Raw genomic sequence first — 18315 nt, 5'->3', positions numbered from 1 at the left:
GCAGGACTTAGATGCAATAAAAAAATAAATGAGTGGTGACACAAAACATTTGTGTAACTCTGTCCCGTACAGAAAGAGCAAACTCTGCTCAAACCAAAGCTGCTATGAAGGGATGGGTGCTATACACTGCTTATCAGGAATGGGTTTCTAAGAAAAAGCAGCAGAACATGTGTGGTCAACTTGAGGCAACCTCTGACTTCTTCAGTACTTTAACAAGGATGGACTAATACAGGTTTCACTGCCTTTATTACTGTTTTGCTTGTTGTTTATTGTCTCCTCTTCTGATTGAAATGCAGAGGTGCAATGAATAATTTACAGTACTACACATTTACTCTCCAGAAAATGTAGAGCATCACTGTGTCTGTGTCAGGGATAAAATGGGTAGGCAGAGGCACTAAAGTGACGTTTTCACCAAATGCTTACAATGGGAGGGCATCCCTCCCACCCATCCCACAGCGCTCACCGCACACCACGCATGCTGCCAGAGCCAGAGCTGTGCAGACCCATCACTGTGGGTGTTGGGACCAAGCCAAGCTCCTGTGAAGTCCATGAGCACAGCAAAGGTGAGACTCCAAAGGGGAACTGATTTTGACATCCTTAGTAAGGGCCTGTCTGTACAGAGAAGCCTGGGAAGAGACTACAGCTAAGGCACCAAGTACATCAGGCTGTCTTTGCTTCCCCACTCACAGCTACACAGCATATGGATTTTGTCATTGCAGGACTGACTCTGAAGGTGTTTCCTATGAAAAGAGATGACTGCAGAAAACCCTGAAGAAGAAAAGCTGTTCTGCCTTTGCTAAAATATCCAGGATGCTGAAAGCTGGACAGGCATGGGCACCATGAAATCCCACTCCTGCAGACACAGAGCCAGCTCTCTGGAGAACCACCAAGCGTCCCAATGGCTTAGACAAGCAGTAGACACTGCAGACTGCCATAACAGGACAAAATATCATTGTATACTGGTATTTTGGTAAGTGTGGTCCCTTGTATCCATCTAGGAAAAATCTGAATTGATGCTTCACCACCTCTTCTGGGCTTATAACATTCTCAAGTGGTTTTTGTGCACACCAGGGTCAGACATACTTTTTACAATGCTTTTCCCAGCTTTGTATGAGACTGGATCCCTTACATATTAGAATCTCAATGATCTGACAGCCTAATAAACCTCCTTAGTATCCTAGGAATGAAGCTCATTTTCATGTCAGGTTTAGGTTCTGGAAAGCTCAGGCCACTCACTTATGATGCAAGCCATGACAACAGCTCACCACTCACACCCTGTGCTCCCTTGCAGCAGCCAAACTGGACTTGACTTCTCCTGCTTCCACAAATAATGTTTCTTCTGTCTCATGCCAAGTTCTTTCAGGCCCCAAAATTTCTGAATGTCATGCACAGCCCAAGTCACAACAGTGACCGAGCCAGTCACGGCCACTGGATTTTCATGCATATGCAGCCTCACTATTCATCTCCCATCAGACACTAGAAGACTAATGTGTTTGGTTTTTTTAGAGAGAATAATTTTTTTTAACTTGAAACTAATTACTGATTAAACAGAAGATAAGGAAATGCTCCAGTAAACTGTTCAGTTTTAATGAATGCAGGCTAAAGGAGTATGGATTATTCAAGCTGAGCTGATGTGTACACTGAAAAGAAAGTGCAAGAGTTGTTACATCCCCAGAGTGAAAAAGGTTCGACACTGAAAAAAAAGAGAAGTTTTTACTTGCAGTATTAGTGGGAAATGTTCAATAAATAATCTATCAATTGCTCCCCATAAAAGCTAATCCAGAGTACTGGAAATAGGAAATTAAAGCTGATTTTATCTTGCTGACTCACATCTGATCAGTTTGGCAATGATTCATCCATTACTGCCAATCTAACTCTGCACACATAAAGCCACAACAAAAAAAAGAAATATTTACCTTGAAATTAGTTTTTTTAAATGTCAAATAATTAATACTTTGCATTATTACATTACCTCATTTTCAAGAGAAACTTATGGTGTTGGCAAAACCAAAGATATTAAAGCACATATTTTCTTGCTGGATTAGGTATCACACAGGAGAAACTGAAGAAACTTGTGCTCTTGTTGAAGGTTATTTAAGGGTCTGTAGCAGGGTAAAGAACAGCACTCACACGTTCTCATTTCCCCACCCTGTGATTTTCCTGCCAGGTCATCCTGGCCGAAATTTTGTTATCTCTGCTTCTGTGCAATCTGGAAAACATTCAATGCAGGAATTATCTGCTTCACAGAAAGGAGGAGAAATTTTCTGCTCCACAGAGAAGCAGGCACTGGGATGCTGCAGTGAAAAAGCCAAGCCAGCCCAGCCATCCCCCTCCATCCTCCCACTGCTGCGAGAGCAGCAAGCTGCAATCTTGCTGCTCCTTCTCAGCTCAGGTCAGACTGTCCCTGCTCTCACAGCACTGAGCTACTGACCAGGTTTTCCTTAACATGCCATACATTACTTGAATGAAAAATTAAGGGAGGAAAATGTAATCATTCATATATGATGCTACTTAAGTGACTGGAGAATCAAAAGTGAAAACAAAAAAAAGGTATTCAGAGGAGAAAGTCTGCAGTGAACAGGGAGAATCAAAAGTGAAAACAAAAAAAAAGTATTCAGAGGAGAAAGTCTGCAGCGAACAAAGTGAGTATGAAGTGGTTTAAGGATTTCAAGTTTTTCATCTGGGATTCCTACACAAGCAACATTGACTTAAATGCTTAGATCCATTTTTGTTAACAAATCTACATGCAAGATGCAACAGAGGTAAAGTTAACACTTATTTTCCAGCATTCCCATCTTGCTATCCACAGTCTCCCAGGGCAGATGGGGAAATCTCTAGGCTCGAGAAGCACAGTGCCACTCTCAAGGCTATTTCACAAGAGGAAACGTGAACAATCTGTCACCCAGGAAAACAGGATACCACAGCAAAATCCAGACATTTTGAGGCAGAAGCCTTAAGGTATATACACAAGGAAAGTCAGAGGGTTTTCAGCAATCATCATAGGACTCTCCAACCACTGCCCAAAGAACAGAAAACTTCTCACAGAATTAGCATTTCCTGCTCAAACTGCCAGGCACATGTCTGCAGCCTTTCTGCTCTCAGGAAAACCTGTTAGGGGATGCATATTTCAAGAACCAGGACAAGTTCCTCTGCCTGCCCTGTGAGATAAAACAAACCACAGGCATCATTGCTGCCTCCCTCCAACAGGGTTAGAGAGAAGCATTTGTACCTGGCAGTGCTGCTTCCTACAGCAGCAGGAAGGAATATTAGCTCTGAGTACCCAGACCAGAATATGTTACCAACCCTGGAACTCAGCTCTGGCCAAGGAAACACGCGTGGAATAGTTTGCTGTGCTTTCAGGAAGTCACTGCATTGCACAAAAGAAATCTCAACAGAATCAACTCTGTGTTAAAGTCTCACAGCAACAGCACATTTAGGGCTCAATTCCATCCTCGTTAACAGTTTTCACTCATCTGATTTAAGGAGTATCTGGTGTTAGCTGCACTTAAACCACAACTAAAAAGCATTTTAGGGTTAGTCACTTGCTTGGTAACACGAAGGATTTTTCTCAGTTAAGGGACCTACTCATAAAAGATCTGGTGTATAACAGAGCCTGACTTACTTTGTCTTTATGGAAGGCTATACCTCTAAATTCAACCTTTAATCAGAGGACATAAAAATGTCTTACAAGAGCAGATGAGAATTACTGTGCACTGCCAACATTTGGAAAACTAAGGTGTGTGGTAATGATTTTCCAGGCTCATGTTATGAGCCAGTGGAAAAGCAGACACTCAGTGATGGTGTCCTGACATTGAGGATTCTTGTATCGGCTGTTATATCACACCACTTCTCTGTTCCCTGTGCTCTGCCCCTTAGAGCAGGGTAAGGATCCCCTTGCTGGGGCCTGACAGGTCACACCAACTCCACTGAACCACACTGTGTATTTGCCCTCATTCTGCTCCCAGTAGGACCATATCTGATTCAGTTTAAGATCACTTCATTGCTGGCTCAGCTAAATCAAATTTGCTTTCCAATTACCATGGGCTAAGAGCAAACTCAAACACACCTGCAAGGCAGGCACTGTATGCAGCTTGGTCAGCCATGGCAACCTGGTTACTCAGAGAAACCTTTTTCGAAGAGGTAAACCTGACTTGGGTCAAGACCTAAAAAAGCTTACCAAACCCCTGCCATGCTTGACATTGACTGATTACTGACTTATCTATCAACCAGTCATCACCATTTTGATCACCGATCTGTTCTTTCCAATATATAATATGCATAAACAATGCACATACAAATATAATGCAGAATATGCCCATCCCCACAGGACTGGAATTCAATCCCAGCATCTTGCAGCCTGACAGAACAAGAACACATTGCTTTGGAGAGTAAAAAGCAAGGGGGACATACAACGAAAATATTTGAATTTTGAAAACATTGATGTAGCAGGCAAGGCATGAAAGCAGGTTTTAGCTGTTCCCCTCCTGCCTCTCTAATTCACTCAGCTTTTCCTTCTGGAGCCTGTTTTGCTTTCTATACTAATGATATCAAGAGCTATTTTCTAACTGGTCCCTTTTAACCTGTAATAAAAAATGCCTGTTACCCATGGCATCAGACTGTGGAGAACTCTCCATAGGCAAAATCCTGTTTCTTGAGCTACAGACTGGACAAGAAACCAGAACACACACTGCAGTGGCCAAAGGAGACAGACTGAATAGGATGAAGGTCTCTCTGTCCTTGTATTATGACAGGATGAGTTGGATTATTTCAGTTACATGACACTCTCTATGAGCAAACACAAACACAAACAGATGTCAGAAGAAAACACATTTGTGTTTGTGCAATAACAGCAGATGGAAGATTGTCATGTAGCCTGCAAGGTAGGGCATTCATTTAATACAGATCCATACTTGCTGATGGTGCTCATGCTTACTTCATATCACCTCATCTGGTGTTTCTCTTACCCTACTTTTCTGCTTGGAATCATAAAGAGTGGATATTTTAATGTGCTCACCTTCCAGAGACAAGCCCCAGCCAGGAGAGTTTCCCATCACATTAACTGATGGATACCACGCTGCCTGGAGTTCCCAACAGTCACAGTTTGTATTTCTTGGGAAAACCTAAACACTCAGTAAGGAGGTTCATTACCTGATACTCCACAAGTGAAGTGTCTGATGAAAGAACATGATTAATCAGAAAGTATTCTGAGCAGCTCAGCTCTTGGTGTCAGGCCCACAATCAAAGAGGTAATAACAACGTGCACTAACACAGTGTTGTGATTAACATAGATGTGATTCTGGCCACTCCTGCAGGCAAGCAAAGTGTTGAGCACAAAAATGAACAAAATCCCTTATTTCCACAATTTGTCAAATGAACTGAGCAGGAAGGAAGCTGCAATAACCTTCTGCCTTCAGCCTGTGAGAACAGGAGATGCAAAACCTAGTAAGTCACACATTTCCTTTTCTTCATTTCCAAACTACTGACACTCCTTATTCATTCCCTCATAGCCTAGAGTATGTCATGTAGTCAGATTTCCAAAGTTTCATATTTAGTTGCAAGGAAAACTGGGCTAGGCATGGCAAACAGGCATCGATCGGTACCAGCCTGTCAAAGAGATTCTGCAAAGATCTTCTTGCCAAATGCCAATCCTCTCTTCCCCCCTGCTGTCTTCTCATGTGCTAGCTTGATCATTTTTCTGTTACCTGTTTTCTTTGTCCATTTCCATCAATTAATTAAGAGGGCAGTTTGTCGTGCTGTCTCCAGGCAGCCTAACCAAGAACCACAACAGAGCAGTCACTCTGTTCACCTGTTGGGGACAGCCAGAAAATCTCCAGAAGGTATTACTAGCATGCTCAGAGCCAAAGCCTTCTTTCACATAAAGAAAGAGGGGAAATGACCAAGCCTCAAAAGTTTTCATTGTTTTGGTTCACTGAACTCCTGTGTTCCTCATCATAGCTAAAACACTACAATATTGCAGCAAAAGAAGTGAAAATATGTGATCATTAACCTTCCAAATACCTGAAGGTATGAAAGAATTATGTGGTGACCTAACTGCATATTTATTCCTTAAGTATGCATTGCAAAATTTCTCCTTCAGGCCCAACAAGAAACTGGAAATTCTGCAGATCCTCCTGCACCGAACCGAATCATGGGAAGTTTTATAGCCTTTGCATTCTTGCTCTGCCCCAGCAGATAAGCCAATTTTACTTGGGGTGGGAGAAGAACATCCTTGCTACCAAATACACATGACCCAGTTAGTCTAACCTTGTGTTTGTGGTGGTTATCCAGTTCTGTCCCCTCCTCACTCTGGCGTCTCTGCTCACTCTCCTGTCCATCCCCTCTGGCTGGAGGCAGTTCCAGAGGAGGAGCAGCTGTTCCCACTCCCATTAATGCCTTGTCTCCACCAGCCCCTTTGCCCACCCAAACTCAACACAGCTGTGCAAACTTTCTTTAGCTCCTGGGTCTAGAGTTTAGTGTGGTGGAGCTCAAATAATGTTCTCAGTGCTGCTGTAGCTTCATTGACTTGGCTCACCAAGGTCACATCCACAGAGTTATTGCAGAGTTCAGCTAGGGGATTAATCCTTACACTTTCACAGTAAATAACATACACTTTGGTCCTTCTTCTGTGGCAGATAAGTTGCCTCAGGATCTAAGGAGCTTGCTGTGACACAGTGTCCTCCAGGTTTGTACCTTAACTAACATGGCAGTAACTTTTCTCTGTGCCATATTCTAAGAACAGAACTGTGGCTAAACCTGTTGCAGGAGCTTTCCCTCTTCAGTTAGGAGGTCCATGCCTATGGGCAAAAGTATCTTGAAAATTCCTTGAGACAGATCCTCCACTGCTGCAATCCTGGCAGAGAGTGGGTACAAAACACAGCAGCACTTTTCAGCCACTTTGTTTTTCATTTTGCACAGATGTAAACGACTGCAAAGGTGCAGAGCTATGGAGAATCTGGCACTTTCTAGATATTAATTAGCAAAGAAATACTGTCTCTTTGTGGTGCTCAGTATTATCATTTCTGCATTATAAATGGGGCTGCACCCCCAGAACAAGGTTAATTTACTAGTTCACAACAGCCCCAGACAAGGACTGAGTCAGGAATAGAACACAGGCACCTCACAGCTACTTGCTAAAGCAACTTGTAAAGCAACTTCTCAGGAAATAAAAAGCTGTACTCAGTGTTTGACAATACCTGTCAAACCAAGACATCGATAAAAAGGACACTGAGAACGAAAGATTTGGGAACAGAGTAAAACTAGGCAACTATTCTTTCATGTCCTCCAAAGCCCAAATCACATTCCTATTTTAGAGGTGGCTTGTGTCATTTTTAAATTCATTCGACTAGACTGAAAATCACCCACCAGAGTTCTATCATCAGAAGCTTTGGCTAATCTGAAAAGCACAAGTGCAGGACACTGGTGATTCCAGACTTTGTTTGATGAAGCTCATAGCTGCTCCTGGATCACGTGGAGCAATGTAGAGATGCTCCAAGTCCTGGTGACTGGCAACAGCCTCTGATGGGGCTCTGCTTCCTGGGGACAGCTGGGACTTGGCAGACAAACAAGAACCCAACTTTTGTACAAGGAAAAACCCCTACTGCTCCAACTTCAGTTTGAAACAGCTCTGCTTTCCAGCCAGCCACAAAACTGGGACATACTGAGCTTTAGTATTCTGTGCTGCATTCATCTCACACTGAATTTCTGTTGTCACAAAAGGCATAATGCAGCTCTGTCTGATACCACTGAAAAACCTTTCTCTTGACCTCAGCTAGCAATGAACAGGTCCTAATTTTCTGGAAGTGACATCTGAAAGACAACAAAAATCCTCAGAACTGGGGGACTCTTGGCTCTACAATTATGCATGTGGTTCAGACTACTCAGTTTCATCTGTTTAAACAAATAAACAAACAGACTACATTGAAGAACATATTTTATGCCTGGCTTTGTTTATCTGGGATTCCCAGACAAGTCATTAGAAGAAATATTTGGTTGTTTCATGACAACATTCAAAAGCTAATGTCAGCTGAAGTATCAAAATTTCTTTGTTGATCTCTTAGGCAGTTTTAGAACATGATGGAAAAAAGCAAATATTCCCCAACTTGACTTTCACTTGTAAAATCCCTGTAATGAATCAATAAACATTCATCTGAAAAGGACTAGGGGACACAGTAAAACTTCAACTAGACAGTTCTTAGAACAGACAGAAACTGCAGTAAGAAAGACCAGGTGAATGCTGGGGAGCAGCTCACAGCACTCAAAGGAACACACACTTCCCCAGCTCCTGTCCCACGTACTCAGTGTCCTCCTCTCTCAGGTGGCTGCAGGTTGCATCTGCTTTCCACCTCGTTCAGCTCTCACCTCAGGCAACCTCAGGCTCATCCCCTGGGTCTGCATTCGCTGCGTGTACCTGAGAGTGTAAAACCACAGCACTGTTATGCTGTGAGAGATCTCTCATGCAAAATGTATCTCAAAGCAGTGCTCAGGCTTAAATTAAACATTCCACTGCAATAAAGCAGAAGGATGTTATGCTGCCAGTTTCCTCTGGGAAGCAGTAGGAAAAACTGCACGAGGAACCTGCATGTTTACTGTACCTTGCTGCCTGTATTACAAGGCTCAGTTTGCCAATAAAAGTGCACATTATTCCCTGATAACACTGGTCCTGCTAAATGCATCTGAAAATTAGCTTGATCAATGCACTGAACTCTTTTCATACACATGAATCACTCCTGTACTACCAAAAGAAAATACAGGTGTCATGGGGATCTGGTATGGCTCTTGGCACATCTACTAGCTAAGAGCCTCTGCTACAGGGGGAAAAATGGGGGAAAACCCACTATTTTGATTAAAAATAAAGATTCTAGTCTGAGCAGCCTCTGCTACAGGGGGAAAAATGGGGAAAAACCCACTATTTTGATTAAAAATGAAGATTCTAGTCTGAGGCCTGTTAGCTGCCAGAGTTACACTGTGCAGTGAGAAAGCAGAGTCAGAAAAGCAAAGCTGCTCTTTGCTTCAGAGCAAATCAGTGTCAGTTCTCCACCCAACACAGCCTGGAGAGACACTCACTCAGTCTCTGGCTGTTGTCTCCAGCACAGCTAAGAGCCACAGTCACTGCTGCTTTGGCCATTCTCCTTTTACTCAGAACTCATGACATGTTCCATGGCATCTGAAAATTACTCCCTAGCTATCCTAACCCTAACACTAGCTGTAACTCTGTTCATGACTCTTACTTATCACCATTTATTTGCCTTTAAAAGATTAACACCTAATTCATGATGCCAATCATCTTTTATGCTTTCTTCCACGTTTCCTCTAACCCTTGAGCAGAGCCTGTCTTAAATCTTCCCTTAAAATGGTTTCTCTTTTGTTATGGCACAGAAATCTGCACTCAAATTTAGCTATTATTTATTATGTAATCTACTACATCCTTTCCATCTCTTGAACTTCCCCTCCTGTCAACATGTCTTTTCTCTTAGAATGGCCCTTGCAACAGGGAACATATTTCTGTTCTCAGTTTATCCTCTTCAGTCATATGATGACAAATATCAAAAAGAAAACAAGAAACTGCAGATTCTGTAAGAAGGAAATTATTCAAACTTCTCTAACATTTTTACTATGACAAAACCCACACGGTTAAAAAAATTAGTGAAAGTTATAAGCTGAATATAGCACAATTCATATCAGAGGATTAAATAGCAAATATCATTGTTACATGTACATTGCAACAACAAAACAATGGCATTTGTTTAATCCTGATTTTTTTCTGCTGTGAGGTTCAATTTTGCCATTTCCTTCCCAGAAAAAGTGTCAAGACTTTCCAGAATTTTATTTTGCAACTTCCCTGTCAATATCTGTTTTGAGAGTGTTTCATCCTGGAGTGAGTCAAATGTTAATGATACTGAAGTATGGAATGCATTTCTCCAAGCTGATAACTGTCACTCCAGTTTGACTCAGACAAACTCGTTCTGCTCTGCATCTCTAGCGATTAGTGCTCCTGACAAACGAGACGCAGCATTAGAGACTGAAGCTGGCCATGCTCTAAACTCTGCAAGGAGTGCAAATGGCCACACAGAGGGGAATCAGATTTTGTCAGACAGCAGCATTATGTCCTGTGTTGTGGGAAACACTACACAAGTGCCAGTGACTAAACCTGAGGGCAGTAGCTTTCCTGTGTGAAACCACAGCAGCAAAGTTCAGAGAGCTGCAGTCCAGAGGAGAAGCCTGGGCTGCCACCTTTCCAAGGGCTATGAACTGCCACCACTGCAGGATGGCACAGTCCCACAGGTTTTCCTGTGTCACTAATGGGCACGGAGCCTTCAGGATAATTATTCATTTGATGCAGCTCCTTCCCTTCCTTTAATAAAGGTATTAAAACCAGACACTGGCTGCAGATGCACTGCATGTGAAGAGAGACAGTCCTTGTCTGCACCCAGGAGCAGAACAAGCAGATGGTGACCTCAGTGTCAATGGCTCACAGCAGGCAAAATTCCCATTGGCACAGAGGGGTCCGTGACACTGTAAATGGCACCAGTGCTGTCCTTCCCACTGTGCTCAGGGAGGTGCATTGGCATCAGCATTTCCCACACAAGAAGTGCACCCAGACACTGATCTGGATGTAACACTTGTTTTCCCCAGGTCCTGATCCCATTTTTCACTTTCTGGATTCAGTGTGTGAACGCAGGATTGTCTCCTTTTCTGCACACAGATAACTCGAGCTTGGAGCTGGTGTTACACAGGTACTGTGACTAAACTTGGTGAGAGACCATAAAGGAAAGAAAGGGAATTTTATTTCAGTCAAAAGTAACTTCCCTCAGTTTCCATCCTTTCATGGTTTAACTTGTTCATTATTTTATACTCATTCTTTTTACCCAAATATTCACAAGCATTAAGTAGTCTGGCCATGAGAGTAGTTGGACAGTAGTTGTCAAGACCTCATAATGTCTTCCAGGACCTTATTACACTGGAGATTATGGTCTGAAGTTTGGATGTGCCTTTTATACCCTTGACTTAGGGATTTGCAGCCTTAAGACTGATGATGACTGTGAAACGCTCTCTGTTCATATTGTCCCACCTGTCTGAATCCACACTGGTCATTAACTCACTGTTTTCTTCCTCTCCTTAGGTGGGTGGTTTATAGCTCTAATTCTTTATCTTCATGCCATATTTTCCTTAGATGAGAAAAGTACAGCAAGAATTTATTAAAAGACGAGGCAGAGACTTTTTGAGAGGTCCTATGAAGGAACCTTTGCCAAGAACAAGAAGCATATGCTGGCTAATTAGACACTGCACAGCTCAGGAGCAGCACACGACTCGGACCAAGTCAGGACAGGAAGGATCCTCCCCTGCACGTTCTGGTCTGGCAGTACTAGCCATGGCAGTAACTAGCCATGGCAGTCTTTATGCTGCTGTGGTCCCCAAGCACTTGGGCCAGATGTGCTGAACACCTGTAATTTCGAGACCACCTGCCAGAGTAGAAGCATCACTTGCTGAACATGGCAAGGGCACCTGCTTGGTAAGATGCCCTTCTGCATAACAAGTGACTCTACCCTGTTCCCTAAGGCCCTAAATAACATCACAAGCTAAATATCTAATATTAATTTTCATGCAGATTGTCTCACTTGTGTGTGATCATGCAAGTCTGTGAATACCAAGAGTGGGTGTGAAAAAACCCAGAGCTGAGCAGCAAAACCTGGAACAAACTAGGAAAAAAATCCATCTTAAGTGACAATATTAATACTTCTCTAGTCCCTAATATGGAGAGAAATCAACCCTCAAGACACTAGACTATTTCTTCTCACAATCCAGGCAGCCTAGCAGATTTTGTGGAGCACAGGAAGAATCCCAATGCCCACAGTCGTTCCAAGTCACCTCCTCAGATCTCTTCCTACTTGCACCAGGCCTAACATAGAATCTATTTTTATCTTTTTTCCATATCATTAACTGGGACCTGTTAGAAAAATTCTAATGATATTGTTCAGAAATGTTCCACTCCCATGATTTTCCTTATTAGAACCATGCTGGAAAGAAGGATGGAAGGAAAGAAGGAAGGAAGGAAGGTAGGAAGGAAGGAAGGAAGGTAGGAAGGAAGGAAGGAAGGAAGGAACTGGATCTTATATCCTTGAAGATTAAAAAAGCCTCAGTATAAGTTCTCACTCTCTGCTCATTTCCAAAGTACATTATGTTTGATGTGGAGAGAGATAAGAAGTCACAAAAACTGTGCCAATTCAAGTGTCCACAGCACACACAAGTGAAATGCCAGTTAAACAGCTGTGACAAATCCCAGTGTTTCAGAAAGGTGATCTGGTTTGTTTCTGCTGGTGTACAGGCAGTTTGCCTGACTTACGTAGCAGAGAAAAAGCAGCTCATGTTTTAGAGTGTGAGAACGATCCGGTGATGGAATAGCCATTTAGCATCTCTGCCACGAAGAGACACCAGAAGGAAACATTTCCATGACCTATTTTATACACTTCTCTGCAATTATATTTTCGTTAGCAGGTGCAATGTGGGACAGAAGAGTTCTGTCAGTTCCCTGGAGACTAAAAGCAACAAACCAAGCACACTAGAAATTCTCTGCTCTTTGCTTTGTAGGTTGTAAGGAATTATATAGCTACAGAGCTTTGCTGCCTTACCCTCAAACATGCTTTGTTTGAGGGTAATGAATGAAACCATGAACACATTTTGTGCTTGTCAGGTCAGACCAAGACTGTCAGAAAGTTTGTTGTGCAGAACTGCCTACGTCTAATTTCACACCAGCTGAATGAAACACTACATGCCCTACCCATGCTGAAGGTCCTTGGGCAGAGGTATCCTAGAAAATAGGACAAGGAAACTCCTTCTGTCTTTCTTCTTCATTAACTGTATGGGAGAAATTTGAATAATTAGTTTCTAGATGAAATTCAAAAACCATCAGGTTTCTCCTCAAACTGCTCATTCCTAAGGGCCAGATTTCCTCCGAAGGTCACCGCGGAGTCTGAATGCTGAATAAGACAATGTGGTGATACAGTCTCAGAGCATTGTCATAAATGCTTTATCATTCACATTTCTGGCTGCAAAACAGAAAGCAGAAGAATTTATGCATCAATTACTCAACCTTCATGGCATCTGTGCCAAAATTAGAGGGAAATGTAAATTTATTTCATTAGTGTGAAGAGTGGATCACACCAACCTCTCCAGATCTATGTTTGTCTCCTTAGATTCCACCAGTATCTTTCATTAGTGGTGTGCTCAGTATGACCAAACATGGGACTCCTGACTGGTTTTGTGACCTGCTTTGCATTTTCTGTTCCATAAACACTAATACCAGCAATGGAACCTCAAGGCTAAAGTCACAGCATCACACACTGCTCCTCCCCAGGGACCACCCCACGCTCCGAGAGCTCTCCAGACTCAGCACTCACGGCTCTGCTTTCAGCCTCTGCAGCTGCAGGTGGAGAGAAGAGTGAGTTGGCTCATGCTCTTGCAAGTATTTCATGAAGCACATTTGGAAATGAAAAGCACAGAAATATTGTCACATATATTGCTCTGGTTTTCCTGCACATTTCCAGGTACCTGCACATATTATTTATCCTCACTAAATTTAAGATCCTGATCTTTACCTAATTACTTGCAAGAGTTTATAATAATCACTTACTCTACCATCACATCCCATTTACTCTGCTCACTGACTAGTCTCTTGTCTCTCCTCAGCACTTTCTTTCCCTGCATTCAGCTTTCCCAACAAAACTGGCAGATTTCCCTACCTCTACCTACACTTTCACACTCCTTTGTGAAAACATTCTGCACAGTTCTAAAAGGGAAAAAGCAGCAAATAATTTATACAGAATGATATCTCTGCCAGCTCAGGTCACCTCAGCTCAACACCATTTTCCTTTTAGAAAGGAGTAAACATTGCAGCTGAACAGTGACTATGTTGCCTAGCAGAACACATTGCAGTTGTCAGTTTTCTCATGCTGCCTCTGCCTTTAGAATGGGAATTTTAAACACAGTCCTATTCCACTGACATTATTGCTCCTTCTTTATTCCACGCTGAATGTTGCACTAAAACCTCACAGGAAAAGCTCATCAGGCTTTAAGCTTCTGTCATATGTAAAAATCTCACGCATTACATGCTGCACAGCTCAGAAAACTACAGTGTGAACATGCAACTGACAATGGAGACAGCCCAAGGAGAAGACAGAAGTCAAAGCATCCATCTTCACACCGAGGCAGCCACGGCTGAGAAATGACTCTAGCAGCAAAGAACTGTTGCTTTTGAGCAAGGTTTTCAGACCAGAGTGGAAGATGGGATGGTGTGATAGGAACTGTGGCTGCTAGAACTGAAAGCACTGCAGAGATCCTCTCTTCCCCTCCTTCTTTACAGCCTAAGAAGCCTCAGGGAAAACAGAGGGTCAGGGGACCAGTCATGAATCAATCCTCATCCCTTCCTGCTGGAGCTGTTCCTGCGGGTCCTGGATCCCTCAAACACACCCTGCTCAACCCCAGCAGCACCACAGCTTGGTAGCCTTTATATTCTGTCACTCTGGGCACCCTGTGAAAATCTCTGAAATGCAAATGAAGAAAGGGAAGTAGTAGTTTGTAACACTTTATAATTCAGTGAGAATTTCCAGATATTTACAACAGATCTGTCTCCTGTTGCAGGTCTTTGGCCCTGCAAACCTCAGTGACTGGTGAAAAAAACCCCAACTGATTCCAGAAACCTCAGGCAATGGAAAATGCTGGGCAATGCTGGGTACTGTCAGCAATGAGCCCACATTTTTGGGGTTTCTGCTTTCATAGCTAAATTAGCAGTTCAGTCTTCATTTTTACTTTCTGGCCAAAGAGGTTTATTCTTTCCTTGCAATCCAAACAAAACTGAAAGTCCTTCAGAGGTCTTGTCAGGATATGTTTGTTTCCAACTTCCAGCATACAAACTAGCTTAGAGCATAGACCAAAAACAACTCTGGCTTTTCCATTAGTGCAATAAATAAGCTTTTGGCCATTAGAACTGTCCAACAAAATTCTCTCTATTCTGAGTATGCTAATTTATATTTATCAATGAAGTTTACTTGAGATTTCTTTGAATGGCTTTAAATCTTCCCAAAGCACTGATATGTATTTGTTGCATGTGTGTACAGTTGCCAAAACCCTGAAGGGAAGCTCCTGGCTGTTCCCACAATGCTGAAAGAGCCTAGACTCAATGAGCTCTGTGAACAGACAAAGCCTCTTCCCTTTCCCTTTCCCTTCAGGAATCTCACAAATGCCATTATGGCCATTCATTAACATGTTGTTCCTTTCGCTATCCATTGGAAATAAAATTCTGCATCTTTTACTTCCTGGCAGTTACTCTGACTCCTCTTACAGGAAAACAGGAGTATGTCTGAAGCTCTGCAAATGAAATCCCAAGTGGTGTGTGTCAATGAGAATGACTTCGACACTGCAGCACATGCTGAAGAGCTTTCTGTTTCCTTTACACGATGGGTTGAAGTTTTAGCTGAGAGCAGACAGGAGCACAGTTAGTGCTGGAACATTTACTCTGACTAAAATAGCAAGATGAGTGTGTATGTTAATACCACTGCAGACGAAAGATTTGTGAGGTGGAAGGAAAGCAGCAACTCCATGAGTCTATGCAGATGCTCTAGCTTTAGATAATGATTTAGGAACTTAGGATTACTGGCTCAGGGAAGCAAAAAAACAGGCAATGAGGATGTCAGAACTGCTTAAATCTCTTCTCACAGACACATTATGCTCAGTGCACACGGAAACTCAGGGCAATACCCCTGTGGTTAGGAGTGTCAGTCAGCACGGAACGCGCTGCCAACGCAGCACGCTCAGATCTGCAGCTCAGCTGCACTCAGAGCAGCCTCAGGTGGCACTAGCCACAGAGAGTGTATGACCAAGCTGCACAAATGGAAACTCAAGCTGGCTATGTCAAATTTCTTTGGTTGGCTGATGTGTTTCCATGCCCATGGATAAAGACCATAAATCTTACTGCCTGTTTTCCATGTCTATATTGGGGACTGCATTATGCAAGTTTTCATCAGTTATGGTTTCTTCTCTGCTGTCTGCCACCCAAAGGAGCTTCAACAGCAAGGTGAGTCTCCTGAGGGACCTTTCCTTCTGAAACAGAAAGGCTTACAGGAGCTGCTACATTACAGAGAAGGAAGGAGCCACCGCTATCAAATGTCCTATAATGACTCAGCAACTTTTCCAGCCTATTTTTGAAAGACCTTTCAGAATGTTGAGGCCTTTCCTGTACCAGCACAGGCCTCAGTGTGTGCCTCTTGGTTAAGGAGGATGCTCTTTTCTGTTTTAAAATATCTGACTAGATTCCTCCCCCAGAGTCTTCACCAGGATGAACAATCCCAGCTCGTTCAGCATGGCAGATTTTTTTTCATCCCTTTACTCATTTCTCAGGCCCTCCCTGGACCCACTCCAAGTCCATGTTTTTTCTTGGACTGCTGAGCCTAATGTGCCCTCATCAGTGCTGAGCAGAGGGGAATAATCACTTTCCTTGACCTGTTGGGAATGCTTTTCCTGACGCAGCCTAGGACGCTGTTGACATTTGCTGCTGACTCATTCCACTTACCATCCACCAGGAACATCCAGTGATTTTCTGCCAAGCTCTTTTTCAGCTAGGTGGTCCCCAGTCCTGCTCTGGTGCATGGGGTTGTTCCTCTCCAAGTGCAGGACTTGGCATTTCCCTGTGCTGAGCTCCAGATTCCTGTCAGCCCAAAGGTGAATTCCTTGCCCCAAACATCCCCACTAGTCTGAGAATCCAGTGAGACACCAACCTCACACAGCACATTTCCATTTTGGATTCAGATGACAGGGCTTTGCTGATGCTGCCAAAGATAAATGCAAGGATGCCATTACTCGGAGTCGCTGCCTAAGCTCACCTTGAATGCTGACTCTGCTAACCCTGTTTTATTCCAGATTAATCTGAAGGATGAATGCAATGACAGCAAACACAGTCGTAGTGAACCTTCTGGAAAACATTCACTGCAATACCGTGTGAGTAGAGGAGAATGAAGAAGGAAAATTGATCAGCACTTTCTTTTCTTCTGGACTCAAGTTATGATCAGGAACGAAACCCTCAGTGTTTAACAGTGCAGAGAACATTGTCATGCTCAGCTCATGTCACCTGAGCAGGCTCCTCACTGATGCTATGGAGGGAAGGGTTGCTGAAAGAAGAATCTTGTTCTTGACAAGAAAGTAACACAGCAGTGCTTTGCAGGAGAGCTGTATGGCTTAAATAAAGATCAAATAAGTATGTAAAAATGTGGGAAAAAGAAAGTGTATGAGAAGTCAGAAACTTCTTGAGGCAAAATGGGAAATAGACTGCCTAGGGGAGAGAAAAACCAAGACAAAAATATTCTTTTCTGTTCTGCAGCAGAAATTTTCATCTTCTTAGAATAATTGTAACATTATTCAAATAAGGAGCATCCAAACAGTTAGAAACAGGGACAATGGAGCATGCTGAAAAGTTTTACCTCACAAGGGATCCACCCTCAAAGCATAACAGCTCAAAAATGACAGGGAGAAAACTAACAAAACATTTTCTCTATCACACCTTATCCCTGCAAGAGACACTGAAGAATGAAGTACAAACAAAAAGATTCCACCCAATTCAAAATCAAACATTCATTAAATGTTCTTAAGTCCTCCCCTTAAAGCCTATTGTTTGGAGAGGTAACTGTCACTAAACAGACCTGAGAACCTTCCCAGTTTTCAGAGAGCACACTGTCCCTTCCCAGGACACAGGGCTGATGCTGAGCTCAGCTGCTGAGATGCTGCTTTTCCTTCAAGGACAAACACAGCCAACAGCACCTCCACCAGTTATGGATGCTAATTAACCTGTTATTTCTGGAATAGAACAGCTTGTCAGCAGAAAGGGCTGAAACTGTGAACCCACTTCAGCAATGTTCCCCATTCCAGATGATAAGTATCTTTAATTAGCATTTAGCACTTCTAGGTAGCATATTTGGATGGTCCAAACAGCCTTTATTAGGCTTGATAGCCATTAGGAGTTTAAAAAGAAAAAAATATCTTGCATTAATCTTTGCCTACAAGACAAATTCTCTAAAGAGCAACTAGGAAGCTCCTGAATGCCTCATCTTCTCAGCAAGTTTTTCCAAGTGCATCTGCAATTAGGACTTCAGTGTTGTGTAGGTGTCTAATCCAGACACACACCGAATGAGGCTGCAATCAGGCTGTGATGAGTCTCACCTCACTATGCTTAGGTTGCTGCTGTTTCCTTCCTGGTGCATCCAAACTCTCCGGGGTATGTCTGACCACAGCTCACTGCATGACACCCACTGCAGGCAGCAAACCATTGACAAA

Source organism: Acanthisitta chloris, unplaced genomic scaffold (assembly GCF_000695815.1).
Source record: "Acanthisitta chloris isolate BGI_N310 unplaced genomic scaffold, ASM69581v1 scaffold1999, whole genome shotgun sequence".
Lineage (NCBI taxonomy): Eukaryota > Metazoa > Chordata > Aves > Passeriformes > Acanthisittidae > Acanthisitta > Acanthisitta chloris.
Note: the sequence above shows the minus strand (reverse complement) of the source record.